The sequence below is a fragment of the Gossypium arboreum genome, chromosome 9, assembly GCF_025698485.1.
Source record: "Gossypium arboreum isolate Shixiya-1 chromosome 9, ASM2569848v2, whole genome shotgun sequence".
NCBI classification, from domain to species: Eukaryota; Viridiplantae; Streptophyta; class Magnoliopsida; order Malvales; family Malvaceae; genus Gossypium; species Gossypium arboreum.
This window is the reverse complement of record NC_069078.1, coordinates 50576058-50591995: the sequence shown is the minus strand read 5'-3', so window position 1 is coordinate 50591995 and position 15938 is coordinate 50576058.

Genomic DNA, 15938 nt, shown 5'->3' with positions numbered 1-15938 from the left:
GCATAGAATTTCATCACGAAATTTTCACACAATCATGCAATCATATCATAAACCCCAAAATAATTATAAAACAATTATTTCTATCTCGGATTTGTGGTCACGAAACCACTATTCCGATTAGGCCCTAATTCGGGTTGTCACAAAATAAGTTTTAAAGTAGTTGTTCATGGATTTTTAACAATTTAACTAGCCAACTTTGAGCCTTTGTAAATCCATCCTTTCTTTGTCGAGCCTTAGGTGATTTTTATAACATGCAATGTATTCTTTTTGTTGGTATATTCCTTTAGGTTATATGAGTTCTGTACTAGGAGAACCAAGCCCCCAAAGTAGCCAACTTGAGGTTGTAAACCCAAAAAATTTGAGTAGAGTGTGATGTTTTGTCATGTTTTGAACCTTAAAACTTAAGTCGTTGATAAAATAAATTCTTATGTTTTAGTATTACATTTTAAATTTAAATTAATGTTTCAAAGTTATCAAAATTCCAAAAGGGTAGAGAGTTTTAATCGCGTGAAGTGAGCTAAATGATCATGAAAGTTTTCAAATTTTCAAATGTAAAATTTTTATTTTAATTAGGGTTATTTCTAGTCAATTTATGGATTATTTCGTTCCAAATTATATCAATTTCAATTTTATAAAATTTACAAAATTATTACTTATTTAAAAAATTTATAAAATTATGAAATTATCTTATTTTGAATAGTTATAGTGGTTGCCCCATGACTAAAATGTCTCGGGATAACCAACCAAAATCTATACCCTTTTAGCTTAAAATGTTCTCGATTAAATTTGATTTATGAATACCTTTATTAAATTTTAGGATACTAAGAGGCTTGTGCAATTGTCGCTCAAGTATTGGTTTAACTGATCTGGTAAGTGACTTGATTTTCTCGCGGCTTTTAATTCTTGAAAAAACAACCTTAAATACTCTACATTATGAATGGAATATATGTCATTTGTCTACATTTTATAAAAAGCACGTTAAGCATGCAAGTATGGTTTTTCAATTGCAACAATTATACTTTTGTTATGGAAATCTATTGATACGAATCAGTATAGGAAAATGGTATTTAAGTTGTTCGACTAACAAAAAAGTTCGGATCCAATTGATGGATAGATGGATAAGTTTTCAATTGAGCCCTTTGAGACCTAAACCTCAAAAAATACAATTAATTATTCTAATAAACCCTTCAAGAAATAATCTTTGGTGAATTGAAGGATGAAGAATGGAAGAAAATGAAATAAGATGGATGATGGAAAGATTGTCCCCTTTGAAGAACAAAGCTTCAATTAAAAAAAACCAATGGTGATGAAAAGTCAATATCCTATAAAATCTTTTGTAGAATGATCTTCAACAAGCTCTACAAATGGCTCTAACCAACCCCCTAATGTTGAACCTTAGTAAAATAAAGGGTGAAGAGTTCTCCCACAGCTTCAAAGAGAAAACTAAGAAAACCTAATTCTAAAATAAACAAAAGAGAAACCTCACGAAGACAAATAACTCAAAGAGTTAAAATTTATTAATCATTGTAAGTGTATAATGAATAATGGAAAGACATTTATATAGGGTAACTAATTACATTAAAAATAAAACTCTTAAGTATAATGAAACTCTAATATAAACAAGAAGTGGTTTTAGTAGAACTAAACTTTCTTGTTAACTAAGAAACATAAAACTCCTATACAACTTTAAAAACTTAAAAATAACCTAAAATTCGAAATAAATAATGATAAAACCTTATATATACAATAATCGGGATCATATATAATAATTTAAGCTCAAATTAAAGCCTAAAACTCATAATTTTCAATAATAATCCTCTCCATAAATTTTGCTCGTGCAGTCTTCACTAAAACAGTCATAACTTGAGCTCCCAAACTTGAAATCAAGTGATTCAAAGTGTGTTTCAAAGTTAAGAAATAACTATCTAAACTCATATACAATAATCAGGCTCATATATAATAATTTAAGCTCAAATTAAAGTCTAAAACTCATAATTTTCAATAATAATCCTCTCCATAAATTTTGCTCATGCAGTCTTCACTAAAATAGTCATAACTTGATCTCCCAAACTTGAAATCAAGTGTTTCAAAATGTGTTTTAAAGCCTAGATCCCATCCAAAAATTTGTCGTAAGTTGACTAATGTTTTGTTCTTGAAAATTGACCGCTTAATTAAATTGACTTTAATAAATTCCATCATTTATGCTTTCATTTATTTACATGATATATTTTTGAAAAGTATACTATTGAATTGTGTTTTTGGTATATATGCTATTGAACTATGTTTTTGGTATATAGAATATATTTTAAGAAACATGTTATTAGATTAAAACATTGAATATGTTTTTGTGCATTTAAGATACATGATGGGAATTTACTTTTTTATATTACCGAATTTGCCTCTAATACATTCTATTTCAATCCCACCAATGAGGGTTAAACATTGGATATGTCAACATGTTTTCTATTCTTATAAATTGGTTTTAATTGAGATAATTGTGGTTTTTGACCCATGCAACTAGGATAACTATAATTTCTGACTTTTGACATCCAGGTGAAGTTGGCCATAACTTGTTGAAATAGATGAATTATCGATATATATATATATACACACACTGGTTTATACATGTTTACAATATGAGTTTTGATTTTGAATTATAATAGTTTAGGAAAATTTTGTTATACTTGACTTTTATCCAACATATTGGTTTAAATGCTTTTGTGATTGCTTAACCCAATTGAAGGGTGTTAGAATTAAGGGACCAAATTCTTATTTAAATAAAATATAGTGGTAAAATAAAATAAAAGTAAAATCCATATAAAACTACACTTCTTTTATTTTATTTTAGAATAAGGTTTTTTAAACCTTATTAAACTCCATCTATTTTATATTGATTAGAATAAGGTGTTTCAATCATACTACACTCCTATTATAATATGGCTTAAGCCTATAAATAGACATAGTCTATTTCTCTTGTATTAATTCGAATTCGACATAGTGAATTTTCTTCTCCTCTACCCGTGGTTTTTTTTTCGAAAGGGTTTTCACGTAAAATCTGTGTATTCTTTATTTTTATTTCTCTTTTTTTGTAATATATTGTCATCACTAACGTTCTATTTTTTAACAAATTGGTATCACAGCTTTCGAATTGTTCATCTCAATCATGATAATGGTGCCTTAAAAGTATGAAATTTCGCTGTTGGATCGCAACACCAGATTTGCATCGTGGCAGATAAAGATGCAGGCAGTTCTTGCACAGATGGACTTAGAGGAAGCCCTGCTAGGGGTAGACAAGATGCCTTCGACATTGACTGAGGAAGAGAAGAAGTGCAAGGATCGAAAGGTGTTAACACAGTTACATCTACATTTGTCTAACGAAATTTTGTAAGATATGATGAAGGAGAAGATCGCCGTTGGATTATGGAAGAGGATGGAACAAATATACAAGCTGTATATGAAGCAGCATCTTTATACTCATCGTTTGGAGGAAGGTCCATCTGTGCACGAACACTTAATAGTGTTTAAAAAAATTCTCTCAAACTTGGAGCCAATGGAGGTTCAGTATGATGAGGAAGATCTAATGTTGATTCTACTTTGTTCGTTACCTCCGTCTTATTCAACCTTTAGAAACACGATTTTATATAGCCGCAAGTCTCTCACAGTTGATGAGGTTTATGATTCTTTGACCTTGTATAATAAGATGAAACATCTTGTAGTTAAAATCGACTCTCAGGGTGAGGGTCTCATTATTCATGGGAGATAAGATCAGAATGCTGATGATGATCGTGAAAGGACACAAGAACGGAATACTCACGGTAAATCTAAGGGTAGATCAAAGTCTTCAAACAGAGGTAAAACTTGTAACTTCTACAAAAAGAAAGGGCACATTAAATCTGAGTGCTATAAGCCACAAAATAATATCAAATGGGAAAACAACCAGAAAATTTCGGTGAAGCTGATGTTGTAGAAGACTACAGCGATGGTGAACTTCTAGTCGCTTCTGTCAACAATTCTAAAGTGAGAAATGAGTAGATCCTTGATTCGGGCTACACCTTCCACATGAGTCCTAATCGAGATTGGTTTACAACTTACGAAACAATATCTGAAGATGTTGTTTTGATGGGAAATAATGCTTTGTGTAAAATTACAAGTGTTGGAACAATTAAAGTTAAGATGTTTGATGGAGTTGTCAGAACACTTAGTGACATGCGACATGTTCCAGAGCTGAAGGGAAATTTAATTTCATTGAGTACTCTTGATTCAAAAGGGTACAGATACACAGCTGAAAGTGGGGCTTTGAAGGTTTCTAAAGGTTTCCTTGTTGTGATGAAAGGGCAAAGAAAGACTGCCAAGTTATATATTTTGTAGGGTTCTACTATTATAGGTGATGCAGCTGTCGCTTCCTCTTCCTTGTCAGATGATGATATTACTAAACTTTGGCATATAAGCCTAGGGCATATGAGTAAGAATAGCATGGCAGAATTGAGCAAAAGAGGACTTCTTAATAGGCAAGGAATTTGCAAACTAAAGTTCTATGAACACTGCATTTTTGAGAAGCAAAAGAGAGTTCGATTCACCAGAGGAATCCATAACACAAAGGGAACATTGGAGTATATTCATTCTGATATGTGGGGGCCATCCAGATTGCCTTCAAGAGGTGGAGCTAATTATATGCTAACTTTTATTGATGATTTTTCTAGAAAAATTTAGGTGTTCTTCCTGAAGTAGAAAAGTGATGTGTTTTCGTATTTAAGTCTTGGAAAACTATGATAGAAAAATAGATGGGAAAACAAATAAAATACCTCCGCACATATAATGGCTTAGAGTTTTGTCCTGATGAGTTTAATAAACTGTGCAAGTCAGAAGGGATCATGAGACACTTGACAGTTCATCATACTCCATAGCAAAACGACATTGCAGAACGAATGAACAGAATGATCATGGAAAAGGTTCAATGTATGTTGTCAAATGCCAACTTACCAAAGTCATTTTGGGCCGAAGTAGCCGCTACTACATTTTTTTGACCAGCCGATCTCTACCCGTTGCCATTGCGAGAAAGACTCCACAAAAGGTATAGTCTGGTAATCCTGCTGACTATTCTGATTTAAAGATCTTTGGACACATGCTAATGTTGATAATGTAAAATTAGAACCGAGATCCATTAAATGTGTTTTTTTGGTTATAAAGCTGGTGTAAAAGAGTATAAGTTATAATGTCCTGAAAATAGAAAGGTTGTGATTAGCAAAGATGTTGTTTTTGATGAAACTGCTATGCTACCTAACATATCTCTTAAAGACTCTTCCAATAAAGAAAATCAAAAGCAAGTGGAGCATCAGGTTAATCCAGAATCTACAATAGAGTCGACTCCTTAAGCTAGCACAAAAATTCATAATAGAGTTGCTTCTTCACGACAATACTCTATCGTCAAAAACAGAACTAGAAGAGAAATTAAATGTAACACCCCAATCCCGTATCCGTCGCCGGAATAGGTAAAGGGGCATTACCAGACTTGAAACTCATATCAGAACAGTAAAAAAAAAAATTTTTTTGAAACATTCCTTTAGATAAGTACTAAAGATAGTCAGGGATACAATTTAAACTTCTATAAGTACATATTCGAAAGATGCCATTTTCGCATGGCTTATATACATTAACCAAAATATTCTTCGGCCACTGGTCTATTCTATACATGCCATAAAATAATTCTAAACATAACAGTAACAAGCAGTGGATAGTGATAGTGTGACTAGTTGCTGACGATCCCCGAGCCCTGTAGCTCGAAATGAGATCTATAAAATAGAGAAAACAAAGTAAACGGAGTAAGCATTACAATGCTTAGTAAGTTTTAAGCAGTGTCAACAGATAACAATCAAATTATAACATAGTTGTTCGTATTTTTATTTCACTCTTCCTTCGGGCATACCATCCCTTTACCGAATATGCACATCTCATCATATACAATAGGCAGATAAACTTTCACATAAAAGTGAGCTCATGTGACATATATATATTGTATAATTTCACATAACCTCTCACACTGATCCGATGTCACATAATCATAGGAATAGTCTCATAGATTGCTCTCGTATGCATCACATAACTACCTTATGATTTAGTTCAAATCAAGCTCACATATAAACTTGGAGTACATACCTGTTTAACCTTTCGCATTGAATATATTTATAAGCAATTCTTATTATGAAGTCTTATAGCTTTAACCTCTACTCGGATTATCGGCGAGACCTTTAGCTCAGATGAAATCTCCACACGAAGTTATCGGGTCTTACCCGGACAAAATCTCCATACGTAGTCATCGAGTCTTACCCGGACATAATCTCCACACGTAGTCATCGGGTCTTACCCGGAATATATTTCCAAGTTTCATGTACATTTAATCACATGTTACAACATTCACATCGACTGTCATATTTGTAATTCATTCGCCTCATCAAATATCTAATAATACACACCTTTCACATTTGGTCATTCGGCCACAATATACACACATCGCCTACATATTTCACACTAGCCATTCGGCTTTACCACATATACATATCTCATATATATATTTCACATTGACCATTCGGCTTTACCACATATGCATATCTCATACATATTTCACATTAGTCATTCGGCTTTACCACATATACATATCTCATATATATATATTTCACATTAACCATTCAGCTTTACCACATATACATATCTCATACATATTTCACATTAGCCATTCGGCTTTACCACATATACATATCTCATACATATTTCACATTAGCCATTCGGCTTTACCCCATATACATATCTCATACATATTTCACATTAGCCATTCGGCTTTACCACGTATACATATCTTATGCATCAATTTCAGCAATAGTTTATAAGCAACTCAAATAGTTTCATCAATGTTTACAACAAATTCACATATTCACTACAAGCTGTTTTCCTGAGCAATAGTCACTAAATTATTTATAACTGGAACTACAAAACTCAAAATCAATTGCCGTTAATTTTCCCTGAATATAGACCCATATATCTTCCATCCATAAAATTTTCAGAATTTTAGGTTTGGCCAATCAATACCAGATTTTTCTTAAAGTTTCCCCTGTTTCACTGTTTGACTAATCTGACCACTCTTCACTACGAATCAAATTTCTCATTGTACAGAATTCAAAATGTGTTCTATTTGATTTCATTTGAAACTATACTCATTAAGGAGTCTAAGAATATAAATTTTATCTTATAACCATTTTTGTACAAATTATAATGATTTTCTAAAAACCGAACAGGGGATTTCGGAGTCATCCTGACACCGTCTCACTCAACTTTAAATATTTCTTTATAGGAAATTTCTTTGCTCACACGGTCTCTTTTATAAGAAACTAGACTAATTAAGCTTTGATTACATATTTTATTCAGCCTATAATTCCACACCATCAATTTATGGTGATTTTCTAAAATCACGTTACTGCTGCTGTCCTAAGCAAAATATTACAATTTGCTCTTAAATTTCCAAGTCCAAACACTTATGAACTCACCATTTGAGTTCAAAACATATCATGGCCACATCATATCTTATTAAATCAACTCATTATGTCCTATTATGATTGAATTTACTCAACGTTTAATCACTTAAAACTTACCTCGGAAGTGGTCGACGACTAGATATCCACGGCTATTCGTTTACTTTCTCTTTTCCCCTATCCGACTTTGATCCTCTTTGCTCTTAAGCTTAAGTAAAACAATAGATTTGCTTAAGTACTTAACTAATATTATTCACTTAACAATCACATTTGGCAATCACATATCATTTAATTTATACCTAAAACAATAGATTTCAATATGTATCATATTTAATAATTCATGCCATGACTCGATCTCATGCTTATTTAATTTATATCTAATTCACATTCACAAGCAAAGAGCCACTTAATTTATCATGCTTCCTTATACATGAATTTAATCATATTGCCGAATATTACCCCAACATCACAAGCATAATCACCATGAAACTTGCCCTAATACACATTTTATCCCATTGCCGAGTACATATATATATCATCAAACAAATATTTATTCACATAACAACAATTCATTCACATCTCTATAAATGGTCATAATCGGACATTATAAACAAATCAACTAGTTTAGCATTCAAATTCTTCTAACCATTCCTCAATCATTTACTCAATGAACAACAATCCAAGCACATCAAAGCATAGTCGAATGTATCATTCTTCTTAAATTCAAAAATAAATGCATGGGCTAACTTCAAAATCTATTTAACAACTCAACTTTATAAACACATATTCGGCTAGGAAGAAAGATTGATAATTTAACAACCTTAGCTTAACAAATAATTTGTTGTAACTCATCTTTAAGCATTCTTTTATTCCATCAACTCAAAACACATTCATCACTCACAATAACTAAGTTCATATTCGGCAATGGCCTCCAATATAGTGACCGATTCTTCTCAACTAGCACCTAGTGTACACACATGATCATTTCTTTGATTCAAACACCTATCCACCAAAAATTCATCCAAATTAACAAGAACAACAACCACATTCCTTGTTATCTACCATGACCGAAACCCATATTCATTCACCAAATATCAAAAATTTAACATGGGTCCAATAAGGAACTTAGAAATTTACTAGGATTTAACTAATATTTCAAAAATTAACCAAAACTTCTTACCTTAATATTGACCTTAGATGACCGAATGCTTCACTCCCTTCTTCCTCTTTTCATTTCGGCCAAGAAGAACCGATTTCTTCTCTTGTTTTCATCACACTTTCATTCTTTTCTTTCTTTTATTATCCTTAGTATTTCTTTTATTTATTTCCTTTCTTTTACATAAAATAATGACCATTTCATGAAGATTCACTACATATTCTAATATATGCACCATCATGGCCGCCACTATGTATAAAAAAGGAGTATTTGACATGCAAAACCATTGTTTTCACTACATGCTTTAATAGGTCCTTATAGATTAACCTATCACATTTCACAAGTGTCACACATAAGTCCTATTAACTAAATTCACAAGCAATTAACTAAATCGAAGCTTAAAGCTTTCACACATTCATATTCACATATTTTAGACAATAATTATCATATTCAAATAATTTGGTGACTCGGCTTAGCGGTCCCGAAACCGCTTTCCGACTAGGGTCACTTTAGGGCTGTCACAACTCTCCCCCACTTAAGAAATTTTCGTCCTCGAAAATTTCTACCAATGCATAGTTTAGGATAACGTCCTCTTATTGAATTATATCCATATAAACATTAGCTCATCGATAGCAATTGTAATTCATTACTGATTTCGCATCGTTCTATAAAATCTTTTTTTTTTATTATCTTAAAACAAATACATAAACATTTCTACAAGTATGCACATATATCTCATTTTCTTGATTTCATAAGCAATAATCACTTAATTTAATTCACAAATGCATTTCAAACACATATTAAGCACATATTAACATGTATAATTCACATCATCAACCCACATATTTGTCACCCACATTTTCATTCATGTATAAGCTGTAACCTGACCGAAAGTACACATATACTCAACATCCCAATAAATATCCTTTATAACTCCATCATATCTCACTATTCAACTTAACCTATTTCCAACAGAAAATCAACTTCCACATACCTGAACATTGAATTCATTTAGCACATTCAATCACCGTTAACGATACTCGTATACAATCGATTTGGCATAAAGCCTTATATAGTATACCGGTATGGGATTTATTTTAGCGCATAACCCATATATCCAAAATTATCAGCATTCATCAAAAATTCTTACAGACTTTCAAATGTCGAACTTAATCGAAATAATTTCTTGAACATGATTAACAAAAATAGGGGTCATTTAGCAATAGCACATATGACTTCATATACCAAGCATCCCATAAACTAAATCTGTAACATGTTATACATTTATAACATGAATTCATTTCTTAACAACATATCCACCATCTTAAATCAATGTCTTCGTTCCATACGAGGTCTTACATGGATCTTGTTTTACTCACTTAATGTCTACTGACCAATCTCGCACACACAATGCTCGGTTGAAGAACTCGCACTCTCAGTGCCTCTAATCATTTGCACACATAGTGCCCCTATTCATTTGTTGTTACACATTGAAATGACTTAACCAAGTCTATAAACATCATGTATGTACACTTTTAAACATATCCTTTCATTTAAATTTGAATTCGTATAGTAATGAACACTTAAACTTTGCTCAAATTATCGGCACGAAGGCCAGAATACACATCACCAGCATAATTGCTCTTCGGGACCTAGCCCGGATATAACACCAGCACGAATGCTCTTCGGGACTTAACCCTGATATAACTCTAGCACAAATGCTCTTTAAGACTTAGCCCGGATATAACACCAGCACAAATGCTCTTCGGGACTTAGCCCTGATATAACTCTAGCACAAATGCTCTTGGAGACTTAGCCTGGATATAACACCAGCACAAATGCTCTTCGGGACTTAGCCCGGATACATCACTAGCACGAATGCTCTTGGGACTTAGCCGGATACATCACTAGCACGAATGCTCTTGGGACTTAGCCGGATATAACACCAGCACAAATGCTCTTCGGGACTTAGCCCGGATACATCACTAGCACGAATGCTCTTCGGGACTTGGCCCGGATATAACACCAGCACAAATGCTCTTCGAGACTTAGCCCGGATATAACACCAGCACGAATGCTCTTTGGGACTTAGCCCCAATATATCACTAGCACGAATGCTCTTCGGGACTTAGCCCAGATATATATATAACTCTCGATTCTCATGTATATATATATATAACAATGCACATTAGTATATCATTTACATTACTTGAAGACAAACACAACATGCTTATCGACCATTCATCTTTCAGTTCCATAGCTACATACAAAGATCACATTTATAGTCATAACACTCTTTCAAAATTGCATCACTTATACCCTTATAATTCAATCCAAATCAAAATTCAAATACAAGTACATGATACGTACCTGATCAACTTAATAATTTAAGCATATCCAAGTGAAGTTATATCGCAAATTCTCATAGTCAGAAGCTTGCTACAGCTCGATCGGGCTCAAGATTCATTACAATACAACAAACACATTTCAATAGTCAAAAATCATCACACTATCATTTTATCACTTTATGGCATGTATAAATAGACTCACGCGTGCTACGTTAGTCCTAGAATCGACTAAACCGTAGCTCTGATACCAATAAAATGTAACACCCCAATCCCGTATCCGTCGCCGGAATAGGTAAAGGGGCATTACCGGACTTGAAACTCATATCAGAACAGTAAAAAAAATATTTTTTTTTGAAACATTCCTTTAGATAAGTACTAAAGACAGTCAGGGATACAATTTAAACTTCTATAAGTACACATTCGAAAGATGCCATTTTCGCATGGCTTATATACATTAACCAAAATATTCTTGACCCTTTGGTCTATTCTATACATGCCATAAAATAATTCTAAACATAACAGTAACAAGCGGTGGATAGTGATAGTGTGACTAGTTCTTGACGATCCCCGAGCACAGTAGCTTGAAATGAGATCTATAAAACAGAGAAAACAAAGTAAGCTGAGTAAGCATTACAATGCTTAGTAAGTTTTAAGCAGTGTCAACAGATAACAATCAAATTATAACATAGTTGTTCGTATTTTATTTCACTCTTCCTTCGGGCATACCATCCCTTTACCGAATATGCACATCTCATCATATACAATAGGCGATAAACTTTCACATAAAAGTGAGCTCATGTGACATATATATATTGTATAATTTCACATAACCTCTCACACTGATCCGATGTCACATAATCATAGGAATAGTCTCATAGATTGCTCTCGTATGCATCACATAACTACCTTATGATTTAGTTCAAATCAAGCTCACATATAAACTTGGAGTACATACCTGTTTAACCTTTCGCATTGAATATATTTATAAGCAATTCTTATTACGAAGTCTTATAGCTTTAACCTCTACTCGGATTATCGGTGAGACCTTTAGCTCAGATGAAATCTCCACACGAAGTTATCGGGTCTTACCCGGAAAAATCTTCACACGTAGTTATCGGGTCTTACCCGGACATAATCTCCACACGTAGTCATCGGGTCTTACCCGGAATATATTTCCAAGTTTCATGTACATTTAATCACATGTTACAACATTCACATCGACTGTCATATTTGTAATTCATTCGCCTCATCAAATATCTAATAATACACACCTTTCACATTTGGTCATTCGGCCACAATATACATACATCGCCTAAATATTTCACACTAGCCATTCGGCTTTACCACATATACATATCTCATATATATATTTCACATTGACCATTCGGCTTTACCACATATGCATATCTCATACATATTTCACATTAGTCATTCGGCTTTACCACATATACATATCTCATATATATATATTTCACATTAACCATTCAGCTTTACCACATATACATATCTCATACATATTTCACATTAGCCATTCGGCTTTACCACATATACATATCTCATACATATTTCACATTAGCCATTCGGCTTTACCCCATATACATATCTCATACATATTTCACATTAGCCATTCGGCTTTACCACGTATACATATCTTATGCATCAATTTCAGCAATAGTTTATAAGCAACTCAAATAGTTTCATCAATGTTTACAACAAATTCACATATTCACTACAAGCTGTTTTCCTGAGCAATAGTCACTAAATTATTTATAACTGGAACTACAAAACTCAAAATCAATTGCCGTTAATTTTCCCTGAATATAGACTCATATATCTTCCATCCATAAAATTTTCAGAATTTTAGGTTTGGCCAATCAATACCAGATTTTTCTTAAATTTTCCCCTGTTTCACTGTTTGACTAATCTGACCACTCTTCACTACGAATCAAATTTCTCATTGTACAGAATTCAAAATGTGTTCTATTTGATTTCATTTGAAACTATACTCATTAAAGAGTCTAAGAATATAAATTTTATCTTATAACCATTTTTGTACAAATTATAATGATTTTCTAAAAACCGAACAGGGGATTTCGGAGTCATCCTGACACCGTCTCACTCAACTTTAAATATCTCTTTATAGGAAATTTCTTTGCTCACACAGTCTCTTTTATAAGAAACTAGACTAATTAAGCTTTGATTACATATTTTATTCAGCCTATAATTCCACACCATCAATTTATGGTGATTTTCTAAAATCACGTTACTGCTGCTGTCCTAAGCAAAATATTACAATTTGCTCTTAAATTTCCAAGTCCAAACACTTATGAACTCACCATTTGAGTTCAAAACATATCATGGCCACATCATATCTTATTAAATCAACTCATTATGTCCTATTATGATTGAATTTACTCAACGTTTAATCACTTAAAACTTACCTCGGAAGTGGTCGACGACTAGATATCCACGACTATTCGTTTACTTTCTCTTTTTCCCTATCCAACTTTGATCCTCTTTGCTCTTAAGCTTAAGTAAAACAATAGATTTGCTTAAGTACTTAACTAATATTATTCACTTAACAATCACATTTGGTCAATCACATATCATTTAATCTATAACTAAAACAATAGATTTCAATATGTATCATATTTAATAATTCATGCCATGACTCGATCTCATGCTTATTTAATTTATATCTAATTCACATTCACAAGCAAAGAGCCACTTAATTTATCATGCTTCCTTATACATGAATTTAATCATATTGCCGAATATTACCCCAACATCACAAGCATAATCACCATGAAACTTGCCTTAATGCACATTTTATCCCATTGCCGAGTACATATATATATCATCAAACAAATATTTATTCACATAACAACAATTCATTCACATCTCTATAAATGGTCATAATCGGACATTATAAACAAATCAACTAGTTTAGCATTCAAATTCTTCTAACCATTCCTCAATCATTTACTCAATGAACAACAATCCAAGCACATCAAAGCATAGTCGAATGTATCATTCTTCTTAAATTCAAAAATAAATGCATGGGCTAACTTCAAAATCTATTTAACAACTCAACTTTATAAACACATATTCGGCTAGGAAGAAAGATTGATAATTTAACAACCTTAGCTTAACATATAATTTGTTGTAACTCATCTTTAAGCATTCTTTTATTCCATCAACTCAAAACACATTCATCACTCACAATAACTAAGTTCATATTAAGCAATGGCCTCCAATATAGTGGCGATTCTTCTCAACTAGCACCTAGTGTACACACATGATCATTTGTTTGATTCAAACACCTATCCACCAAAAATTCATCCAAATTAACAAGAACAACAACCACATTCCTTGTTATCTACCATGACCGAAACCCATATTCATTCACCAAATATCAAAATTTAACATGGGTCCAATAAGGAACTTAGAAATTTACTAGGATTTAACTAATATTTCAAAAATTAACCAAAACTTCTTACCTTAATATTGACCTTAGATGACCGAATGCTTCACTCCCTTCTTCCTCTTTTCATTTCGGCCAAGAAGAACCGATTTCTTCTCTTGTTTTCATCACACTTTCATTCTTTTCTTTCTTTTATTATCCTTAGTATTTCTTTTATTTATTTCCTTTCTTTTACATAAAATAATGACCATTTCATGAAGATTCACTACATATTCTAATATATGCACCATCATGGCCGGCCACTATGTATAAAAAAAGGAGTATTTGACATGCGAAACCATTGTTTTCACTACATGCTTTAATAGGTCCTTATAGATTAACCTATCACATTTCACAAGTGTCACACATAAGTCCTATTAACTAAATTCACAAGCAATTAACTAAATCGAAGCTTAAAGCTTTCACACATTCATATTCACATATTTTAGACAATAATTATCATATTCAAATAATTTGGTGACTCGGCTTAGTGGTCCCGAAACCGCTTTCCGACTAGGGTCACTTTAGGGCTGTCACATTAAACCTCCTAAGAAGTATGCCGAGGCTGATCTAGTTGCTTATGTTTTAAATATGGCTAAAGATATAGATGCGAACCAAGAGCCATCTAATTATTCTAAGGCGTTTAGCTGTGAAGACTCAAAAAAATGGATGTTTGCTATGCAAGAGGAGATGGAATCACTCCACAAAAACAAAACATGGGATCTTGTGAAACTTCATAAAGGTAAAAAGGTTGTTCATTGTAAATGGGTGTTTAAAAAGAAAGAAGGGACTCCAGGAGTTGAAGAACCCAGATATAAAGCAAGGTTATAGTCAAATTCCAGGAATGGACTTGACAGATATGTCCTCCCCAGTTGTGAAGCATAGTTTGATTCGAGCTTTGCTTGGTATTGTGGCCATGCATGATTTGGAGCTTGATCTGTTAAATGTAAAAACTACATTTTTGCATGGAGAACTTGAGAAGGATATTTACATACAATAAAAAGCGGGTTTTACAGTCTCAAAAAAAGAAGATTATGTTTGCTTGCTGAAAAAGTCCCTTTACAGTTTGAAACAGTTACCAAGACAATGGTATAAGAGGTTTCATTCCTTTATGACTTCTCATGATTTCAAAAGAAGTAATTTTAACAGTTGTGTTTACCTTAAGAAAAACAGTGATGGTTATTTTGGTTATTTTGTGTATCTAATTCTTTATGTTGATGACATGCTGATAGCAGCAAAAGATAAAGGAGAGATAAGAAAGGTCAAAGTCCAACTAAGTGAAGAATTTGAGATGAAAGATTTGGGACCAGCAAAAAAGATACTTGGTATGAAGATTCTTAGAGATAGAAAAATAAGTAAATTGTACCTAAGTCAGAAGGGGTACATTAAGAAAGTTCTTTGCAGGTTCAATATGCAGAGTGTTAAGCCTGTTGTACTCCTTTAGCAGCCCA